We start from the raw sequence: 24205 nt of genomic DNA, 5'->3' as shown, positions 1-24205 counted from the left end.
ACATACAATTGTAATAACACACCTATTGTGCATCATCAGTACAATTTGAATATTGACTCTTTATCACTGACTTCTGTCATCTGAACGACAGGACTGACTGTTACTTGGCAACAGCAGGAGAAAGCTGATATTAAAAAGATAGGATGTGTGGGCCTCTGGTGTCCTGGGATAGATCCAGGGGGTGGCCAGAGCAACATGGCTCAGCTCTTTCCTCTTGGACCTCCAGAAGGTTGTTGTGTAAGAGGGCTCCTGCCTCGTGTGGTGCCCCAAAGTTGGAGATAAGATACTGGGGCCATATGCCAAATCTCGGAAGGAGTGTGGTCTGAGGGGAGGATCCTGACATGCCGTGGCTCTTCTATGTGGCTCCCGCAGAAGCTGCTGTTACAGCTCCCAAGGCAGCGTCTGCTGCTGCTTTGGTGGTGGTTTGGGCCTGGCCTCAAAATGTTCATCTTCGGGTTTTTTTGGCATGTTATCACAGGTTTTTCCCCTAATCAGCTCAAGAAAGAAAAGGAAATGGTCATTTCCTCTCCCTCTCCCAATTACTTATGTTTCAGTTGAACCTGAATGGAATTTCTTGGGGCAAGTGAAAAAAATGGCTCTAAGCCAAGGCTTTTTCCCTGTTAAATTTCAAAGGTGTGCATCAAACAATGGATGTATTAGAGTGTCTTAAAAAGGGTTACAAGAATCTCTTATAATGGAAAGCAGTGTTGCTAGTTCTTGCAATTTTATCACGAGTCTTATATTATTTGGCTGTTTGTTTGTTTTAAAAGACCCACCTCCTGGAGCTGAGTGATTATGTCAGAATCTCATCTTTCATTTTTAAAAAGAAGTAAGTATCTAGCCCTTATGAATATGGAGAAAAACTTGAAAAATCCAGCCCAAAGTGCACCCTAATGACTCAGAAAATAAAGCAAATAAATGTCAAGTTCTTTTTATTATTTTTAAGCCAATTTCATGATTTTTTTGGAGGCCTGACTCATGATTTTTTTAACTCTTGATGCTGGCCATGTTGGGAAAGTGTAAGGCAACCTAAATACAGAGATCATTATCAGCTACCCCTATAATATCTGGGCAAACATATAGGAATTTTGATATGATATTAAACATTTGGAAAATATTAAATATTAGGGAAAGGGTTATTTCCCTAGTTCACATTGTGCTCAAGATTAATCTACAAAAAAGTCACAGTTCATCAGCTACTTTAGTTTTCTGGTGTTATCAACTTGCTTCCATGGTTCACAAGTTCCATTCCTCACCAAGTCCATGGGAAGGCAGGAGAGGCAAAGCAAATATAGGGTGTGTTCTTTGGCGGGGGGATGGTCAAAAGGCATTGAGTGGGGATGCGAAGGAGCAGCAGAGTGAAAGGGAACTGAAGGAACACAAAGGAGTTAGCATGGAGATATGTAGAGGCTAGGAGGAAGAGGATTATCTATAGTGAAGAGAGGTTGAGATAGTGGGGAAGAGCTCTGTGATTGTGCTGGAGGCTTGAGGAAAGGGGGAGGGGGAAGGGAGGTGCCCTATAATGCATTGACATGACTCCCTTGGTATTGCTGCCTCAGCATTCTGGCACTCTCAACAGGAGCATAGCAAGGACTCCCTCCAGTGCTGCTGCCTTAGGCACCGGGGAATTGAAGAACTAGTGTGTGTGTGTGGGGGGGAGCAGAATGACTTGATGAAACGTGTTTCATTATTTGTCCTGCTCTACTCTTGAATGTGCAGAGTGGGGAGTCTGTGGATCCATACTGTGCAGGAAAGTGCAGTTACCACTTATTGACCAACAGGCAGAGTCTCTGCTCTGGCAAGAAAACAGTTCTGAAAGTTGAATCAAGTTTAACTACTGGTTTGAATATCGTACACCTGGACTGGAAAAGTAATTGGTATTTGCATATAAAACTATTAATTTGAGCTGGTTGGATATTTTCTGATGGGATATTTTTCTGTCAGAAAATGTCAATTTATGAAATCAAAATGTTCTGTGGGAATGTGTCTATTTTGACAAAACTTTCAACAGAAATGTGGCAGGTTTCCCCTGCCTCCCCTAGTCCTTGGCAGCCAACTTGACACCTTGCTGGGTGCTTGGGCTTCCCAGGGATTCCAGGCATCCAGCTCTTCAAGCAGTTCACCAAGTGGGACATGAAATTAGAGCCATGGGACATGGGATTGAAACTTTCAAAAAAGGCCATTTCAGTTAGTTTTTTTAAAAAGTCTCTTTCATGAACATTTTGTGCATATCCAACTTTTCACTTTAACTTGGAATTAAGGTTTTTTTTGGAAATGCAAAATTTTCCATACAAGGGACATTCTAGTTTCTGCACAACTGTACAATAAAAATTTATACTAATTAAGAACCTTTCCGTCTTTCCAACAAGCCGGTACTTGAACACTTCTTGATGTCTGCCTGAGGGAACTCCTTGAGAGGTCCAAACAAAGCGAGTTGAAGGCCCAAGAGCTGAGCTAGCTGTGAGGGAAGGAAATAGCTTTGAGGAAACTGAAACTTTTACCATTATCTGATGCTAAGTGATGGAATATGATCCCATTAACCTGAAATGCTCATTAAGGGCTTGATTCAGCAAGGTACTTAAGCACCGGTATAATGTTAAGCAAGTAAATAGTCCCTTCTTTGTAAGAAAGAAATCAGGAAACATCTTAATTATATGATCTTTTCTCTCTTCAGTATAGGTGTACAACTCCCATTAGTACCATTGGGAACTATGAATATCTAGATAGCATGAATATCAAGAAAATACAGCACATTAAGAGCCCAAGAATGGGATCAACACTCTATAATGAATAAAGTCTAAATTAAATAAAAAAAATCACGGAGGTACAGAGACACTGCTCATAAAACCATTCCAGCATCATGTCCCTAGAAAACCAGGCAACAGTTCTCGGTCCTCCAGCAAAATTTCCACTGACTTCAACTGGAGTGTTTCCACTGAAGGAGTGGAGTCATTAAAACTGAAGATGGGGTCACGTGAGGTGGAGGAAGAAGTATTCTCTAGCCTCATTCCCAAATATCCTCTTAATTTTATTTTATTTATTTACAGTTTTACAAAGTATCAATTCATTTAAGATTCTGAATGACGATCCAATTTCCTCCCCATCTTTTCCAAGGTGAAAAATAATTCAGCTGTTCATCAGTTTCAACATACATAAGGTCAGAATCAGACTTTCAGTAAACGGGCATAGCTCCAGTTTTACCATTGTATGTAGTTATCCAGCCATATGTAGTTATCTCTTTACAAAAGGTATTTATCCCCATTTTACTGTGTTGGAAAATGAGGCATAGAAAGGTTAAGTGACTCGATCAAGGTCACACTGTGTCAGAAGCACATAGATCTCTATCCACTAGACAACTCTTCCTCCATTGAGGCCTGACTGATACTTTACTCCAATCAACTATGCTTCTGTTACACCTGAAAACTGGCATTATCCCAGAGGGAAATAGAAATTTGTCAGTTATCAGAAATACACATGATCATAGAACTACATTGTGCTGAGAGGTAGTTCATTAATAGTTTGCAGAAACAAGAAATGTTAATAGTATGTAATAATGTTAAAACAATATTAAAGTAATAGTTTGACCAAAAGCAAAATATTTAATTTCAATTGAACTTTAAAAAAATATTTTAATAAGATTTAAAAAATTCTAAACAGTAATTTCCAATCCAAAAAATCTGTTTCATTTTAAAATGTCAGAATGAAACATTTTAACTTTTTAGAATGTTTTTTGCTCCTCCCACAACACAAACAATTCAGCAGAACCAACATGAATTTGCAAAACATTTCAGTGTTGTCGAATTTCAATTTTTCTTTGAAATTTTTTTTTTGTCAAAAAATATCACCTAGCTCGAAATGTGACTTGTTTATAAGGCAGTAAGGAAGAAGCTGGAAGTGAACAAAGGACCACACAGATGGAAACTTCTGTCAGCAGATAGTAATGTAACTTTGTAGAGTATTAAGAAGAGCCTTCCAAATACAGTGACATCATACACATTAAGTATTCAAAGCTATAAAGTATTCAAAGTATTAAGTAGCAAAGCTTTTGATACAGTCTCCCACAGTATTTTTGCCAGCAAGTTAAAAAAGTATGGATTGGATGAATGGACTATAAGGTGGATAGAAATCTGGCTAGATTGTCAGGCTCAAAGGATAGTGAAAAACGGCTCGATGTCTAGTTGGCAGCCAGTATCAAGCGGAGTGTCCCAGGGGTCGGTCCTGGGACCGGTTTTGTTCAACATTTTTATTAATGATCTGGATAATGGCATGAATTGCACTGTTAGCAAGTTTGCAGATGACACTAAGCTGGGGGGAGAGGTAGAATCATAGAATATCAGGGACCTCAGGAGGTCATCTAATCCAATCCCCTGCTCAAAGCAGGACCAATCCCCAACTAAATCATCCCAGCCAGAGCTTTGTCAAGCCTGACCTTAAAAACCTCTAAGGAAGGAGATTCCACCACCTCCCTAGGTAACACATTCCAGTGCTTCACCACCCTCCTACTGAAAAAGTTTTTTCTAATATCCAACCTAAACCTCCCCCACTGCAACTTGAGACCATTCTGTCATCTGCCACCACTGAGAACAGCCGAGCTCCATCCTCTTTAGAACCCTCTTTCAGGTAGTTGAAAGCAACTATCAAATCCCCCCTCATTCTTCTCTTCTGCAGACTAAATAATCCCAGTTCCCTCAGCCTCTCCTCATAAGTCATGTGCTCCAGCCCACTAATCATTTTTGTTGCCCTCCGTTGGACTCTTTCCAATTTTTCTACATCCTTCTTGTAGTGTGGTGACCAAAATTGGACACAGTACTCCAGATGAGGCCTCACCAATATCAAATAGAGGGGAATGATCATGTCACTCGATCTGCTGGCAATGCCCCTACTTATACAGCCCAAAATGCCGTTAGCCTTCTTGGCAACAAGGGCACACTGTCGACTCATATCCAGCTTCTTGTCCACTGTAACCCCTAAGTCCTTTTGTGGAGAATTGCTGCCTAGCCATTGGTAGTAATGGGAGTTGTACACCTGTATTGAAGAGAGAAAAGATCATATAATTAGGATGTTTCCTGATTTTCTTCTTACAAAGAAGTTAGAAATGCTGGGTGCATTTATCTCACATCAAAACAACAAAAATCCATTGTTGTTGTGTGTTTATAGGAAAAGGCACCAATTCTCTGCTCACCTACATCCTATGCATCTTGATTGATGTCAGAGGGGATGTATGGCACATAACTCAAACCATGTCTATGCTACAAACACAGCTACTTCAGGGAACCTGGTTATGACACAATTGTCTTATAACCTGGTTAAAATATAGTTAAAACTTAGTGCAGAATGGACTTTTATAGGGTTAACTGTAAAGACTTCAAAAAGAAAACAGAATCTGTATGTAACCTGATTAGGAGACAGTGGTATATTAGCCAGGTTGCCTGATGTGCATGAGTCTGCAAGGTAGACAGATCCTTAGCTCGATGGATTTGCTATACTTGGTTGATTGTGTAAATCTCTTCATAACTCGCTGCTGTAGTCTGGAATATCCAAAAATGTCAGACACTGGCTGTCAGAAATGTTTACTGTCTTCCCTTCTGCCCGGCTTCATTGCCAACCATTTGCATCCTTGCTAAAACGTTGACATGACATTGTTTTTTGAACGTTTTAATTTTGTCTGTTACTGACAGTTTCATTTACTGGCATGCATAAAAACATGAAATGCCTGCGCTTGGAAACACCTTCATTGGAACCGTTAATCAGGAGGATGAAAAATGACACAGCTCTTAGCATTTTGTAACTACAACATTGAACTGGGTTAGAATAACTGTTAAGAGGATGAAGTGGCCAGTTCTTTTAAGTAAGAATGATTGCAGTGCTTATCATGTTTTTTAGCACTGTTTAACCATATAAATTATTGTGACCATATGTGGACTGTTTTCTCTTATATAATGCATTTCACTTGAGGCTTTCAAATCAATGACTCCTAAAAGTGAGATTTTTTTTAAAATTAATATAGTATGGTCACTGGCAATTTGGATACTTTGGAACAATCACACCACTTAAAAGTAATGTAAAATAGACTGTTTTTTTTGGTTAATGAAGATGTGGTGATTAGCTTGGATTGTTTTCAGGAGCACTAGAATTGATTGGAAATGTTTTATAAAGGCTAATTATTAAACAAACTCCAATGTTGACAGTGTAGATAGAAGCTTGGTGATTCCATAACTGTGACAGCTAAAATAAACTGAAATCTCTGTATTACAGGTTCTAAATCTCACAAGCTTTTATAGTCACGTGGAGGATGAAATTCATCCTGCTCTCGCAAAAAGCCTGAATAATCATAGTCAGGGCCGAAAACTTATGGCAGTTCATGGTGAGGATTAGGAATGTGATCTCTTTCCCTGCAGTTCATAGATGGTCTCCAGGCCATGTGCAGGGCTGTGCATGTGCAGATCCAGTAGCCTCTCCCTCAAACTTGCTCTTCAGTTCAGCCTACTCAGATTCATCAAGGAGCACCTCAGCAGAACATGCTGAGTTTGTGAGCGCCTTCCCCATCCACAGCCACTCTGCTCACATGCCCTTCCACACCCACAAATCCCTAGAGAAGAACCATGAAAGGTGTGGACTTTCAACACCGGTGTGAACTGCACCTGGAGTAATAGTTAGCATGTTAAGATTAAAATACATTTAACATAATTATTAGAAATGATTGCCTGTAGGGAAGTTTTAGGAAATATTCAGTCTAATATGAGCTGTTAGAACAAATATGTAAATAGTTACTTGACTGGCAATAATCATTTCAAAAGCATGTATGTAAATTCATCTACAAGAGAGGTTGTTTTATCTATTGATCTGCTTGCATGGTGATACAGATGCAAATCAGTGCGTAGACTTCAATGCTCTTTTTAGGATATTCTAAATAATTCAATTCATGCATTTCTCTGAGTTTGAAAATATTGCTGTGTTGTTCATAGATCTTTGTGTGTCTCAGTGGTTTTAGACAGTTGCAGAAACTGGGCTAGACTTCAATCACTGAGTGAAATTCTGTGGGCTTTGCTGTGGGATTTAAATCAGTTAGGGAAATTCTGGATCCACTGAAGGCAATGGAAATTTTGCCACTGTCTTCAGTGGGGCCAGGATTCATTCCATGAATTATTCTTTCAGTGCAATTAACATTGTAATCTTATCAGTTTTCATAATAATTTTGTACATGAAACAACCTCCTAATCCTACTTGACTCTCCAATCTGCCAACAGACTCAGCATGTTGTTCATCAGAATTATAATAACTGGGAAAAATATTGGGGTCAGATTCTACCTGTTCCAATGTGGATTTTTTCAAAGGGGTGTGTGTGTATGGAATATTCTCCGCTTCTTGTACCCCTGCACGGGGAGTAACTGGAATTTTGGTGTTTGTTCTTTTGGTGGAAAATCTTTAAGGAATGCCATGTATCAAATCCCCCAGTGTAGATGTAACCCACTGGTGAATGAGTGTTATGGGTCCCCTTTGTGCTAATCCACAGACAAGATGTAGCAACTCATGGTTTTAGCTCTGGAAATCCCTGGTGTGTCAGTCAAGGAGGCAGCCATTACACCGACACACAACTATCAATCACTACAGACTGATTCCTGTCTTCAAGGTATGTTTAGAAATCAGTGCAAAGCAGTTTTAGACACACAAGAGACATCCTTTGGCTATTGTTCCTATGATGGAAGTCAGTGTTGACATATCTGTTGACTGGTAGGTATATTATTCAAGAATGACCGATTGACTGTGACTCTGTTCTATAATCAGCAGGAGATCACTGATGACCTTTAAAAGCATGGGCTCCTTTTGGAGAGAGAAAAAAAAGCACTAAACCAGGTGGGATCCCATCTGGAATGTCATTACAAGCAGCAATGCTTTGTGTTTGTTGGATAATTTTTAATATTGGGTAGTGTTTTTCCCCCTCCCACACCATATAACTGCTAGGTACTTTGCATGAGACTTGATATTTAAGGATATACAATATTGATGTAAAAATAAAATCATTGTGAAAATGGACCATTTATTCCTACACTTTGTTTCCTATCTTTTAACCAGTTACTAATTCATGAGAGGACTTTCCCTGTTATCCCATGACTACTTAACTTCCTTAAGAGCTTTTGGTGAGGGACCTTCTCAAAGGCTTTCTGAAAATCCAAATGTGCTATATCGATTGGATCATGATTGTTGAGGCATGATTTCCCTTTACAAAAGATGTGTAAATTTTTCCCCAACAAATCGTTTGTATCTGCTAATTCTCTTCTTTTCTATGGTTTTTCTTCCCTAATACTTTCTAACTGAGCTTTATAAGGTCATAGGAGTCTTACAATTTGTTGAGACTACATTGGACTCATCAAATTCTTGTGTTCCCTAGAGAGATTTCCCCGCAACATGGTCCTACAGACTCATTGAACTTTTGGATGTAGACCCCTGGGATCTAGGGTGACCAGATAGCAAGTGTGAAAAATTGGGATGGGGGCGGGGTGGTGGTAACAGGCGCCTATATAAGACAAAGCCCTGAATATTGGGACTATTCCTATAAAATTGGGATATCTGGTCACCCTACCTGGATCATTTCTTCCTGTTACAAATGGCTTATTTTGTTCTATAGTTATTTTCAGGGGCGTGCACACAAATAAAAATGTGGCTCCTTTGTAGCCCCTGACGGCCGGAGGACCTGGCTCTCCCCACCTCCCTCCATGGCCCCAGGGCCACAGGAGCTCACTCTCCCCTTACAGTAGGAGAAGCTGGAGCTCCCCTCCTGGTCTTGGGGCTGGAAAACCTGTCATCTCCTGCCCTGGCACCAGAGGAGTTCTGTGCCCCCACTGATTAGGGGAGTCCGGGCCCTTGATTGCCCTCCCTTGCTCACACTCCTGATTATTGTTGAATATTGTTTCAAATGAATATTTATATTCCAAATAACTTAAAGCTCTAGCCACATTTTGTGTTTTACATTCCAGTGGATGAATCGAGGAGCATGTGCATGCAAAATGCAGTTTGGGTTTAGCAGACTGTGAAACACAGCATATTTGATTTCAAGATGTTATTATTTTCAGCTTGAAAGTTCATATTTGGAAAATCCGAATGCGACGTAAGTGTCACAAAAGGCTTAGCACCAGACATGTATCAAATGTTGAAGGTATTGCAAATTAACAGTTAAGTACGTCTAGATTTTTGAAACAAAAGAATGGGATATATCACACATCCCCAGAGAAATGTTCGGAGAATACACTCTTGGTATTAATGGACTTGACCATTGGATGTCACTATTGCTGCTCATAGGGGACATTGCTGTAAGTCTATTCCTGTCAGTGATAGAAAATATTTTTGAAAAAGAAGGTTTGGAAATGAGTTCTGGGGTTCATGTTCATTTCATCAACTGCTGCTCTTTGCTTTTCTTGGAGGGTGGAAGGACGGGGAACTAAGAAAAAAATTCAAACAGACAAGATAGTGACTGATGTAAGTTAAGGGGGGAAAATATCCACTCTGACTGAGATGTGGTCTGCATAGATATTCAGCAGGATCTAATGTAGCAACTTGTATTGTTAAAAGCAATTACTTAGGAATTATATTGACAAAATTATGATGCATTTTTCCATTATGGGACCAATTTTCGCATAACCAGTTAAATCAAGTACTGGCTTGATAGTTATGGGAATGAAGGATTATGCTGTCATGTCACATGTCTCCAAGTGAAGACAGTGTTTTGGAAAAATACTGAAAATTATGCAATTGAGAAGCAGTAAGAGTAAACTGAATTGTAACTGTTCACATTCATAATCAGTTAGCATGTCTGGGAGCAGTGGTGCGTAGAAAATGTTGTATTTTATGCTGAACTATCCCTGTGCTTATTGTCAAATACAATTTTTCTATTGGTTAAAACATAAGGCCCCAATCCTGCAAACATTTGCACATGTGCTTAACTTTACTGCTGTTAGGCTCCGATCTTGCAAGCTCCTCCACACAGGCAACTCTTCATACCTGCACAGAACCCCCATTGACATTACTTTTAATGGGGCTCAGCTCAGGCCCTGGGTTCTGCATGTCTAGAACAGGTCCAAGTCCAACTCTAGATTAGTAAGAATACTATCTTCCAGGTAAAGTATTTTTTTTAGCATGCCAAACCCACTTTCTAAGCACTCACATCTCATTTTTGTACCATAAACATCTGTAAAATACCAGCAGGAAGTGTGGTAATGGCATGTTTCTTATCCTGTGAGGTGACGAACCCCCGCAATACCCATTGAAGCAAATGACACTCTGTGCTTATGTAATTATACAGGAGTTTTACATCAGTTTGATCCTGATAGTTATATTCACCATAAAAAAAACCCTATATTTCTTATTGGGGAAGAGCTACCCTATAATTCTTGACATCATTTGCATTATTTGCAAGTAGGCTTCAGTGAAATGGAACTTCCTTAGCAGTTTAACTTCCTGCTAATTTCCCGCTTTGTGCAGAGATGTAATGCTCATTTGCTTATCTAAAGTTCTTGTATGGCCCCCACTACTGTAGTATCTGAGCAGTTCACAATCTTCAATATAATCTAGCTTTGCAAAACCCCGGTGAAATTGGGAAGTGCTATTATCCCCATTTTACCAATGGGAATTGAAGCACAGAGAAACTAAGTGACTTGCCCAAGGCAGAGCAGGGAATTGAACCTGGGTTTTTCAAGCCCTATGCTAGTGTCCCAACAACTGGGGCATACTTCCTATCCACACATAGCACAAATAATGACAAAAATCACCAGAGTTTATTTTTTCTCTGGTTTTCACTAAGTAAATGGCAAAATGGATAGCAATATGTCCTTTAAATTTTCCATGTTATGATCTTGTTATAATTCACCCCGTTCTACAACTACTACTAACTAAAGCAGATCATCTACATTTCCTTGAGCTCGTCTTTTAAAGGCATTGTTAAGATGTAAAGCTGGTTGGAAAAAATGAAAATAGAATGCTAATAAGTCCTGAACTGACATAGTAATTCCCTCAGAGAAATTAACTTTTATGGGAATCTAAGTAGTCAAATATATATCTTTATGTCTCGTGAAATAATTCATGATATCCTTGCAGAGGGAGAGTGTTTTTTTTTTCCTTAAAGAAAGTTCATTCTGTTCCAGATTTAAGAAAGGTAACTAGCTAATAATGCCAGCAATTAATGTTAGAATTGCAGATTTCTCTCCAAGGTATTTACCTTGTGTTGATCTTTTCATCTAAGTAACACAAAGAACCTTGTTGTACAGAGACAGTTTAATCAAGATGGTTTGTTTCTGAAGAACTGCATTCTAATTTTTCAAAATACTCATCTGAAAATGCAAGGATTCAATGTAGCATAGTTTCTCTGAATCTGATCCAATACCCATTGAAGCTAATGGGAATCTTCCCATTGACTTCAATAGGAGTTGGATCAGATTCTCTGTAAGCTGCATCAGTTGGAAACATTAAGGCAAAAGTGCCAATGATCAATACACACATTTTTCACTAAAACAGAAGCTAGGGGATTTGCGGGCTTTTTTACCTATTCTAGGTTGGATATGAAGTGAAAATTTTTGGTATATCACTAGAAAATTTCTCAATCTCTTGGTGGCTTAAAGCAAGTCTATTGTTGTTTTAAATTGCCCTTGACGGGAAATAGCCTTTTCACTTACATGAAGGACAAACTAAACTTTGTCTATCTTGGATATTTAGGGAGTGCCAATCACTGCAATGTCTGGCTGCTGAATATTAATGGTATGTTAACATTTATATAGGCCTTTATATGTTAGAAGCACTTTACAAACATTAATCCTCACAGAGAGAGAAACAAGGACATAGATGAGGGCATGATTTCTTCTCCAAGCAATGGCTACTGTAAAAAATGTTGTAAATAAAAAAAAAATGGAAAAAGTCCTAGTGCTACTTGGCTCTGATTCAGCAAGTTACTTAATTACATACCTAACTTTCAGAAGATGAGACACATAAAAGTAATTGTAGGTAATGCCCAAATACCTCAGTGAATATGTACATCCCTGAATATATACATTTGTGTATTATTTAATAACATTCTTATTGTATGTTTTACATAGGTTGGAATTTTTAGGTTAGATAATCAATTACAGAAATATGATGTACTCTGTATTTGAAGTAATGATATTAGCAATAGTTCTGCCCCTTGAGGGCTCAATGCTGTAACTGTGCTTTTCATCAGTCAAATTTATTTAAATAGAAAATATTTCCTCAGCTGACTGCATCACTGGCTTGGGAGGTTTTTATCTTTGTTGTCAGTGCATTATGGGAAAGACCCCATTAGCATAATTTAAACAGGTTTAATATCTTTTCTAGAATTTGTGTAAAGTATACCTCTGGATATTTTCTTGATATCCATATAAATGTCCAATCCCTTTCAGAATTTTGTTAAGTTGTAAGCCTCGGTAACTTCTTGTGACAATGAGTTCCACAGTCTAACCCAGGGTCAGCAACCTTTGGCATGCAGTTCGCAAGGGTAAGCCCCCTGGCGGGCTGGACTGTTTTGTTTACCTGCCGCATCTGTAGGTTCGGCCAAACGCGGCTCCCACTGGCCGTGGTTCACCGTCCCAAGCCAATGGGGGCTGCGGGAAGCGGTGCAGGCTGAGGGATGTGCTGGCCACCGCTTCCTGCTGCCCCCATTTGCCTGGAATGGAAAACCGTGGCCAGTGGGAGCCGCAATTGGCTGCAGCAGGTAAACAAACCATCCCGTCCCGTCAGGGTGCTTACCCTGGTGGGCCACGTGCCAGAAGTTGCCAATCCCTGGTCTAACCACAAATTGTGTGAAAATTATTTCCTTTTTATTAGTTTTTAATTTGCCACCTTTTAATTTACTTGAATTTTTCCTTATATTTGTTTTGAGACAGGGAGAACATAAGTTCCCAATCTACCTTATCTTTAACATTCATTATTTTTAGATACTTTAGTCATGTATCATAGTTGTTTTGTTTCTAAAGAAAACAACCCAATCTTTTCAGTTACTCAACTGTGAGTTTTTCTAGGTCTTTGATAATTTTCATCACCCTTCACTGAACCACCTCTAATTTTGCAATATCCCTTTTGTTCTGATTCAGAAAGAAAATAAATTTTGAAATGTCAGAATTTCCTACAGGATAGAAATTCCAATTTCTGACCAGCTCATTTTTTAGAACCTTTTTAGGAGTATGAACAGTTTAAATCTTTCCATCCCATGTGAGTTACTTCACATGTTTTGACACTGAATTCCATTTGCCATTGTATTGACCATTCACTCAGATGATTTAGGTCTCTCTGAACTTTCTTAAAGACTAATCAAAATAACTTGGTGACATCTACAAATCATGCAGCTGAATCAACCACATTCTTATGCACAGCCTGTCTTTGCTCCAAATGTCGGTAAAAGGTATTTAATAGACACTAACCCTGGAGGGTCACAATCATATTTCCTTTGGAGCTACCTGGGAGTGAAGTCCTGCCTTGAGCAGTTCAAATATTTGAATTTCACTTCACTTTTTCTGTGGAAAAAGGCTCATTTCTGAGGGGGGAGTGAGGTTTCATTCCAAACTGAAAACATGAAATTTTCCACAGAATTCAATTTTTTGAAAAATTCTCGGCAGAGAAATGGTCAGTCAGGGAGCCAGGCAGCCACCTGCCCACCCATCAGTCACAAGTGTCAGGACTAGAGCTGGTCGAAAATTTTCCAGCGGAACAATTTTCCATTGGAAAATGCTGATTTGATGCCTGCCTGGTTTCCACTGAAAGTTTCTATGAAATTTACAAGTTCTCACAGGCTGCATCGGTTCCATAGACCTCAACATTTTCAACTGAAAACGATTCCTTTGGAAAAATTTTGACTAGCTCTAATCTTGACACTTTTTTTCTCTTGTAACATGGGCTCACAGTATGGATCTGATATAAATACAATGTTGTATTAGACTGTAAAGTTAAGCAGATTTTCACAGTGCTAATCTAAGGTGCTGCTGGGAGCTCCTTGGGCCTGTTCCTTCTCCTTTGAAGTCAGTAGTAAAACTCCTATTGACATCAGTAGTGTAGCATCAATCTCCTGTAAAATGGTGAATCTACCATTAGAGGGAAGGGTGTGCAGCACCTCCCTGGATTGGGCCTGCTGGAAGGGAAGGCGCAGAAGAGGATTAGCTGTTTAACTGTTGAAGAGATTCTTGTCAAATGAAAAGCTTTAATAAAAATATTACTTAGGATATATTTTAAAAGTGTAGCAGTTCCCATAGGTTTTAAACTCTGGCAGAAAGAAAAAAATATTAGCTTCTAAACTCTCTTTGCTGCTTCATTAAAATTAATATTCTTCTCAAAGGCCTTCTGATGTCCCAGAAACTTACAGCAGCAATTGATTTCCAGCCTCAGGGTCATGACTGCTGAAACCTAAATTGTGACTAAAAGCTTGAATCAGTCCAAAACTATGTTAATTTGCTTTAAAATATTTTTGCATCTATCGTCATGGGTTTTCTAATGTATAATTTGTCATCGCATCACCTTCGCACAGGGGATCATGCAATGAGTTGGTAATAAATTCAAGGATATTTGAATGGTGATTGAGGTTCATTGCTTGTCTCAAGAGATAGTTTATAGCAATAGAAATATTATGCTTTATTAAATAGAGTTGTGAAAGTAAATTGACTGGGAAATTTGTATCTAATCAAGAGGTATTTCATAATAAACATCATATCAAAGGGAAGAAAGGGAAGACATTAAAGGGAAGAAAACATATTTATTACGTAAATGAGATGGCAAATACTCTTACTTTTTTCATATTTTAGAACAATCCTACTATGTGTTTAAAGAATTTACTGACCTGATCTTGTTAAAAGAACCTAATAATAGCTTGCAGCTCTGTTATTGCTAAGCTGTGGGCCCCTGTGTCACCAATATCTACTAATAGTCAAAATCCCTTTGCATTTTCATGCTCATTATTGAAGAAGGTCTACACTCTAGGCTGATTTAAATTTCCATAAAAATGTAATGAACCTAAAGTTTATATTAAAATGTTCATAAGATGACAAGTTATGATCAGTGCCTCTTCGGATGAGGCTGGCTATAGAGGTGTTGAATTTATTAATATTAGCAGGAGGTCACAGTATCCTGCTGCTTCGTTAATCATTTTTCCTTCAGATATATTGCATTCTTTAATTTAACAAAGATAAAAATCTTTCCTACTGCCCACCCAGCATGGGGCCTACTGGTGTGATGCCACGTCTATAATGTTCAGGGTGACTGCAGCTCATGCAAAATGAGCACAGACTGCATATGGGCTGAAGAGCAGGTCTGACAGAGTGCACTGCCAAATGCAGAGGTGGAAAACTCTGAGAGGTGGAAAGGTGTATGTGGTCTATTCTGGTCCCCATACTGCTTGTGACTCCATGGTGAAAGTTACATTCTCTGCTGTCATTTCAGGGTGTGCTGCCCACACTCCATCCCTAAGACAAGATTTTCAGTAATGAAGTAGATACATCAGAAAGTGCTGCTGCTTTGAGCTGGCTCCCACAAATATGGGAGCAACTATGGCTAAGAGTAAGAGGTAAGAAACTGAGCAAAGGAAAACTGAACACCAGAAAAAAACATTCTTGCAAGAGACATATTGAGTGGTGGAATAGTCTCCCAAGAGAAAGGGGGGAAGCCCCATCTGCTGAATTGTATACAACAGGACTAGGCCAAACACTCTAATTTTTAAACATTTGAATTAGCCAGATGCTGGCTTGTTACAACCCTGTTAAAGTATAAAACCTCAGCTATGCGGAGAGAATTACAAACTTGTAATGATATTAAAATCCAATTATGTGTCACTCAGACATACTTTACATTTTTTTAAAAAGAAAAATCCGTAGCTTTTATAATTTAATAAAATCTTAACCCCCCCACCCCCACACACAGTAGCAAGCAAAGATAAATGTCTTGAGATACCTCTTCAGATATTAATGGAGGCTCAATTCATCCCTGGTAGAACTGCCACTTCAATGCAGTTACACCAGAGATGAATTTGGATCCTTAATTCTTGTTCCTGCTCTTTAACACATGAAGGGATCTATAAGTCTTGCATTCTCTGGACAGTAACATGTGATGGGCCCTATTCTTTCCTTCCCTTGGAACCTTGTGAAACTCAACCTTGGGAGTAGGGGCACAATGTATCATGCTGCCCACAGATTCCACTCCGCTGGGGGAATCAGAGTTGGCCAACATAGTCTACAAAGTAGGCAGGTAGAGGAGGTAGGATCTAGCTGTTCAGGAGATTATTCACCAGATCCTCCGACCAGTCTCTTCAAGCAAAGTCCTGTGGGTGCTGACTAAGGTTTAAAAGTGCCTGCAATTGATCTTGAATTAGACAATGTTTGGAGGGCATGGGGGTGGGTGACAAGCTGCAAATCTTGAACTTCTACATAAATTCATGCATAAATATGATGGAGGGTTTGGGTTTGGATCACGTCCATGTCCATGCAGCCTTTGAACCAGGGGCAGGTATATATAAGCAAGCATGAAGCAGGCTAGAGATAACGAGGTTAGTTCAATCAGGGAGGTTGAGGCCCTCTTCTAGCAGTTAAGTGTGAACACCCAGGGAGGAGAAACTGCTTTTGTAGTTGGCTAGCCATTCACAGTCTTTGTTTAATCCTGAGCTGATGGTGTCAAATTTGCAAATGAACTGAAGTTCAGCAGTTTCTCTTTGGAGTCTGGTCCTGAAGTATTTTGCTGGAGGATGACTACTAAACTTCTTACTAAACTGTGGGGTTGTAATTTTTTGGGCATCTAGTAAGGTGTTGTTAAATGAGTCTCAATTATCATTCACATTTTTATTTTTATTAAACTCTTACTACCAGCTGGTTTGGTTCATAATTGTTTTTGGCTTTGTGAAAATTGGTTCTATTAAAGCACCAAGTATATGTATTACTAATTCGGATTTCATTCTGCTCGCACATTATCAATGTGATCAAGTCATGATCAGTTGTACCTGAGCTACCATTAACTTATAGTTATGTGATCAGTTACTCTTTATCTGCTAGGAAAGATCTAATATAGAATTCCCCCCCTGTTGGCTGCAATGCTTTTTGAGTTAGTTCTGCCAGCACGAGACCTCCAGCATATGTCACTCATAGTAAAGTCCCCCATGATCACACATGATCTTGATCTTAGATAGGTGCATAAGGAGGCAGTCATCTTGTTCCCTAGTGTGGTTTGGTGGTCTGGAGCAGACACCAACTAGTACCCATCTTGTGCTTTATCTGTCAGGAAATTGATCTATAAGATTTCAAGATCATTTTCTTCCAAGCTATCAGTGACTCGGAAACAGATAATGCCATTTTGACAGAGTGCCTTGCCCGCATGATCCTTCCTAAATAGGCTATAGCCATTGATTTTATCATTCCAATAGTAAACCCAGCAGGGGATGCTGCTTTTGGGAGAGCTGATTCAGACATCAGAAAGTACAGTTTAATGGTGGGTTGTGATGGAAATGACAAAGATATATAATAGGGCTGTCAATTAATTGCTGTTAACTCACGCGATTAACTCAAAAAAATTAATCGTGATTAAAAAAATTAATCATGATTAGTCACACTGTTAAACAATAGAATATCAACTGAAATTTATTAAATACTTTCAGATGTGTTCTACATTTTCAAATATATTGATTTCTATTACAACACAGAATAAAAAGGGTAGAGTGCTCACTTTATATTATTATTTTAAATACAAATATTTGCACTGTAAAAATGATAAACAAAAGAAATAGTGTTTTTCAATTCACCTCATACAAGTACTGTAGTGCAATCTCTTTATCATGAAAGTATAACTTATAAATGTAGATTTTTTTGTTACATAACTGCTCTTAAAACCAAAACAATATAAAACTTTAGAGCCTACAAGTCCACTCAGTCCTTCTCCTTGTTCAGCCAGTCGCTAAGAGAAACAAGTTTGTTTACATTTACAAGAGATGTTTCTGCCTGATTCTTATTTACAATGTCACCAGAAAGTGAGTACATGCATTCACATGGCACTTTTGTAGCCAGTGTTGCAAGGTATTTATGTGCCAGATATTCTAAACATTCATATGCCCCTTCATGTTCAGGCCACCATTCTAGAGCATGTGCTTCCATGCTGATGGATGCTCATTAAAAAATAATGCATTAATTAAATTTGTGACTGAACTACTGGGGGGGAGAACTGTATGTCTTCGATTCTATTTTACCCACATTCTGCCATATATTTCATGTTATAGCAGTCTCAGATGATGACCCAGCACGTTTGGTTTAAGAACACTTTCACAGCAGATTTGACAAAATTCAAAGAAGATACCAATGTGAGATTTCTAAAAATAGCTGCAGCACTCGACCCAAGGTTTAAGAATCAGAAGTACCTTCCAAAGTTGGAGAGGGATGAGGTGTGGAGCATGCTTTCAGAAGTCTTAAAAGTGCAACACTTAGATGCAGAAACTACAGAACCCGAAACACCAAAAAAGAAAATCAACCCTCTCCTGATGGCATCTGACTCAGATGATGAAAATGAACATGCATGGTTCTGCTCTGCTTTGGATCATTATCGAGAAGAACCCATCATCAGCATGGATGCATGTCCTATGAAATGGTGGTTGAAGATGAAGGGACACATGAATCTTTTGCGCATCTGGCACGTAAATATCTTGCAATGCCGGCTACAACAGTGCCATGCAGACACCTATTCTCACTTTCAGGTGACATTGTAAACAAGAAGCAGACAGCATTATCTCCTGCAAATTTTAACCAAGTTTGTTTGTCTGACATGATAAAGAGATTGCACTACAGTACTTGTATGAGGTGAAATGAAAAATACGATTTATTTTATTTTTTACAGTGCAAATATTTGTAATAAAAATAAAGCGATCACTATACACTTTGTATTCTCTGTTGTAATTTAAATCAGTATATTTGAAAATGTAGAAAAAAAACTGAATCGCGTGATTAATCACAATTAATTTTTTTAATCTCTTGATAGCCCTAATATATAATATAAAGCACTTATGATGGGGCGATCACACATTAGGGTATGGAGAGAAGGAGTTAGCTAAGAACGTAGAGATATTATGTGTGGGCCCCCAAAAGGTAAGGGAGCTCTTTCTTTCCTGCCTTGCCTGGAAGTTAGGTTAAGAAATGTCTAGGCCTACATCTAGACTAAGAAGCAGAGACAGACAACAGCATGCCTTAAAGTGGCAGGGTGCAGCATATCCTCTGTTTTGTCTTCTTCCTCCTCCCTCCAGCTCGGGAAGCAGAGGCTTGTGCTTTTACATCCAGAGAGCCCAGGTTCAGTTTTTGCAGATGACCTGACCATGGATATCTTATACTTGTTTTTTCCTGTTTCACATTGCCTGCAGTTAACTCCCCCAGAGCAAATAAAACGTATGAATATAAGCTGGCCACTGCTTACTACACACTGAGCTGCTGCGAAATGGGGAGGAGTCATGGATGGCAGGCCATAGAGCATAGGAAATGTGGTGAGAGGAGTGTGGCAGGGATATGGACTGGAGGTATGGAACTGGGGCACACACAGAGGATAGCAATGTTGGTCTCTGATGAAGTACACAGAGGAGGCAGGAGGCTTGTGCATGGAAGGGGATCAGGGTAATGTGCAGGGGTCAGTGCCGAGGCCCATAGAGTAGGTACATGGGATATTTTTTCTGTGTTAAAACTTTAAATGCTTAAGATGTTCTAGACATAAAACTTAAAACACTTTTAATGCAAATAAAAGCCGCCTCTTCCTTTTCTTTGCATTGTCCATTTTCTTATACTACAAAGGTGTAAATCTTCTCATTGTGCACATCACCCATGTGTTCCTCCTCCAGACTTGCTAAGATTGCACAGATTTAAGAATAAATGTGCAGGTCCAGATTCTTCAATTGTTAACACCCAGGAGCAGGGGCGGCTCCAGGCACCAGCGCAGCAAGCGCGTGCCTGTGGTGGCAAGCCGAGGGGGGCAGTCTGCCGGTCGCTGTTAGGGCAGCAGTCAGGCAGCCTTCGGTCCCGTGGCTTCGGCGACAATAGAGCCGCCCCTGCCTGGAGGACTGCTGCACATGTGTGGATTACCAAAGAAGTCAATAGCCATGCTATCAGTAGCAAGGTTCAGGCCTAAAATTGGTTCTTCCCACCATCACCAATGAAATTTTTTTAGCATTAATTATGTCATGCCACTTTGAAGATTGTGCTTCAAGACCCTTTTATGATTGTGTCATGGTGCCATCTAATATAGATTGTTTTGATGGATCCTTTTACCCAGTGCTCAGTTTGTAATGAAAGTGGTTCAAGGGCTCAAACAATTTTTACTTTCATAACTGATGCAGGAAACCCAGATGTGCTGGGGCTATGAACTGCCAAGCCTAGAGGTGCTGGGCTCAGCCCTGGCATTACCTAGGATTTGCCTGTAATTTTATTGTCCCCAAATAAATTGATAGTTATAACAAAAGGCGTGATATTAATAGTTATATGGAATATGTAAAAGGCCGCTTGTTGTAGTGGGTTGAACACAGAGCCAGAGGCCAGGAACTACTGAGTTCTAATCTAATCCCAGTTTTACACTGACTGGCTGTGTGGCTTTAGCTGAATAATTTAAATTTTTCTGTGCTCAATCTGTAAAGCAGGTGAATGAATATTTAATGACCTGGCAGCATTAGCAGTTTGTGATTCCACTGCTCTGTGATAAAGTTCTAGCAAGTGCTACGTCCTATGTATGATAAACATGGAATTGGAAGTGTCCTTGCATAGAGTCATGGGCATGAGCTAACCCAGGGAAACTATATATTACTTCATCAATTTAAATATAAATAACTGTCCATGCTTGAGTTGTCATGAAACACACATTAGCTGAAAATTACACTTAATGTAAGACACTACTTAATATTATAAACAATGACAATCTTTATTGGTGAGCCTTGTGTTAATATATGGAATGCAGAAAATAGCTGTAAAATCTCAATGTTTGGAGGTATTTCCTCAACTCTGTTTTAAAATGCTCAGCTAAAACATAGTATTTCAAATTTAATGTGTAGGAACATGAAAGATAATCAAACAGCAAATGTTTCCATTCCACGGTTCAATCATAAATGTCTGTATGTGCAATTATATCTAATTATACAGAGTGGTGAGAAAATGGAGATGTATGATGATTGCAACATCACAATAATAGACATTCATTTAACATGTATAATTTCCGGTGTTCCAGGCTTTGCTTCTGAGGTCTTTAAAAAAACCCTACCCTATACTCTCTTATATTTTTTTTAATTTGAAACAAGTGTCAGGCCGCAAAGTTGGCTTCAATATACTTTTCTGAGTAACAAAGTGCATGGGGTTACATTATTTTGTTTGTCAGGCTGCGCTGAAGGGTTGCGCTGCACCAGGGAGTCAAAGGGGTTGAAGACAGGTGACTGGAAGAGAGAAGAGTGAAGAGAGCAAAGAAGAAAGCGCTTCAGGCCTCAAGCACCAGTAGTACGCCAGTTTCATTTTCTGGCCTTGCTCCTTATGCCTGTACCATCGGTGGCAGACTGCCTCTTGAGAATTGGATTTTTTTAACCATTTGCTACACTGCAGCATGACACATAGTAACTGAATTGCTTTGGCAAATTATACCATTGTATTCTGAGATGGATGGTTGCAATTTACAGCTGTTTTGCTTATATGGAGCAAATAAATAAACTGAAATTGAACAAAAGGAAATATATATTACAGTTGGTTTGATTTCTGTTGTTCAGTTTTACTTTATTTAGTTGTATATTTCTTTTTCTGGTTGAAGGATATATTTTATTCTTCGTTTGTTACTTCAACCCTTGACACATATGTGGTTATGATCCTTCTTTAAGCTACATATTAAGGTATCTAGAAGCTATCAGAGATGGCCATGTGATTAACAATGCACTAATGGTACGTCTGCACTGCTAAGAAAGGTGTGTTCTTAACTTGGGTTAACTAAATTGGTTTAAAATAGCAGTGAAGATATGGCAACTTGATTTTCAGCTTGGGTTAGCAGTTTGAGTTAAAGCCTACAGGGTAGCCAGGGTTTGAACTCAAGCTCCTAGCCCAAATTATCATGCCTCCACTGTTATTTTATCCTGCATTAGCTAAAGTGAGTTAACTAACCTGAGTTAAGGAAATAAATTTTTTTTGTTTGCTTGCAGTGAAGACATACTCTGAGTCCTCACTTACTGATGAGGAGAGGAAGGCTTCATTATGGTTTCTTCTCAAGAACAATATAAGAGTTACAAGTAGAGAGAACCCTCAGCCTTTTTCACTTGCCAATCCTGCTGTTGCAGAGAACTTGATGTTCACACAAGCACTCTCAAACGAAACAAAGCATATTCCTCTGGTTGCACACGCGTGGCTTAGGAAACAAAGAAAGAAACCAGGATACACAGCATGCATGTTCTCATTGTACTGATGTGAAAATAGGGATTATAAAAGGAAAATGTTAGAGATATGGTCGATTGAGCTGCATCCAACTTTCCTGGCTACAGTTACCACACCAGTGCTCATGTCTGGGGGGTGGGGGAGGAACCTGAACGGTTCATTTCTGTGTGAACTGAATTCTTTTTATAAAGCATGCTGTGGCAGAATAAAACATGTCTTCATTTACATTTATGGGAATCTTAAATAACAAGCCTATATAAATATCCAGTGAAAAAATTTATTGAAACTACTGGCATTTACAGATGTGGTGCACATTATTTCTTTATACATTATTCCAGGTGGAAAACAATTTTTGTCAATAAATGTGCAGCTATGAATGACTGATGTGTAACTCACAGTTAGTAATTTTTAGCAAGTAACTACTGGAAACCTTCCCATTGGGACATGAAAGCTTATAGTATAATGCTGCCAACTGCATTTTCAGCGCTTTTATAACTAATAGCAGGGGTGAACCTCAAAGTTTGATTTGGATAAGGCCTCAAATCTATCAGACTTTGTAGGTTTAATTAATCTTTTTCATTTCCTTTTGTCTGCCTGCCCATTCTCTTCTCTCAGTAGCTACCTTTCTCTATGATTTCTCCAATAAGTTTTCTTAGCTAACCGCCTGTCTTCACAGACCTCTTCACTCTCTGGTGATGCTTTCAAGCTTTTCAGCTGAGGAATATACATGTAGGGTACATAGTAGCCATGCAGAGGTTGGAAATACTGGTTTACAAAGGATTTCCAGATTTTTGAAATGTGACAATTCCAAATCTGAACAAAACCCCAAAATTTAAAAAGGAAATAATTTTGGGTAAATTGAAACATTTTGTTTTGATTGACTTTTTACTTCCCTATTGTTATAGTGTATAACATAATACAGGTTAAAGAAAAATTCAAAATGAAAAGTAATTTAAAATGAAAAAAATAGAATGTTTCTTTCCAAAAATATCAAAATAGGATGTTTAACATCATCAGAACTTCTTTCTCCTTTTTTTTCTCCACAATGGAATTTTGGCAAAATTGACACAATTTCAAGATGTTACATTGAACTTCTTCCAGCCAGTTCCAGGATGGTACAGTAATTTGTCTGCAGGACTTGTAGCCTGCTGCATTGGAAAATTCTTGATCTACCCAACTTTGAGTAACACTGTATGGCCTACATGAGAAGTCCTAGATTCCACAGCAGTCCTAAAGCCTAGGAGACACAATAATGGGCCTGAAGGCCACTTTAAGGAAGCGGATATTCAAAGGTCAATCTGCTAGGATAAACTCAGGAGAGGGTTGATCATGGAAAGGAAATAGGGCTGGGGTAAGTGTGCTGGTCATCAGGCAAAGTCTCCTGTCCCAGTGCAGGGGAATAGACTCAGTGATTTCTTGAGGTACCTTCCAGCCCTACATATCAATGATTCTATGGAGGTTTGAAACTTTATTTTTTAAATGAAAGCTTAGATTCTGGAGAACTTTACTCGGTTATGCACACCATTTCTCTAGGTCCTTGTGTATAATGTGGATCATTAAAGTATTCTTTGCCCCATCTTCCAGATCATAAATGAAGAAATTAAATATGCATAAACATTTTTCAAAAGTGCCTAATAGCCATTTTTCAACAGGAGTTAGGCTCTTAAGTCATTTCTAAAATGGGACTTAGACTCCTAAGTCATTTAGGAGCTCTTGAAATTTCTACCCTAAGAATGGTTGTACCTATTCACCAGCACCAGTTCAGCCAGCGTTAACTGCATGCTGTTAGAGGAGGAAGCCTCACTCCAACTGGAACCTGAATA

General features: G+C 39.0%; 1 long non-coding RNA gene across 6 annotated transcripts in view; it reads left to right on the top strand.

The window, feature by feature from the left end:
- The window catches only part of LOC120408193, a 64274-nt gene extending 41985 nt beyond the window's left edge, over nt 1–22289 (top strand). For 5 of the 6 annotated variants that reach the window (XR_005600501.1, XR_005600498.1, XR_005600502.1 and 2 more), the window contains exons 5-6: nt 15424–15547; nt 21352–21579. This is a non-coding gene — a long non-coding RNA (uncharacterized LOC120408193). Of the gene's footprint in view, nt 1–15423; nt 15548–21351; nt 21580–22153 lie in introns of those variants that run through there. The other variant, XR_005600500.1, reaches the window with a different exon arrangement.
- The last annotated feature ends 1916 nt before the right edge of the window (nt 22290–24205 follow it).

This window comes from Mauremys reevesii, linkage group 6, assembly GCF_016161935.1.
Source record: "Mauremys reevesii isolate NIE-2019 linkage group 6, ASM1616193v1, whole genome shotgun sequence".
Taxonomy (NCBI): domain Eukaryota; kingdom Metazoa; phylum Chordata; order Testudines; family Geoemydidae; genus Mauremys; species Mauremys reevesii.
Note: the sequence above shows the minus strand (reverse complement) of the source record. Positions and strands in the feature narration are given on the sequence as shown.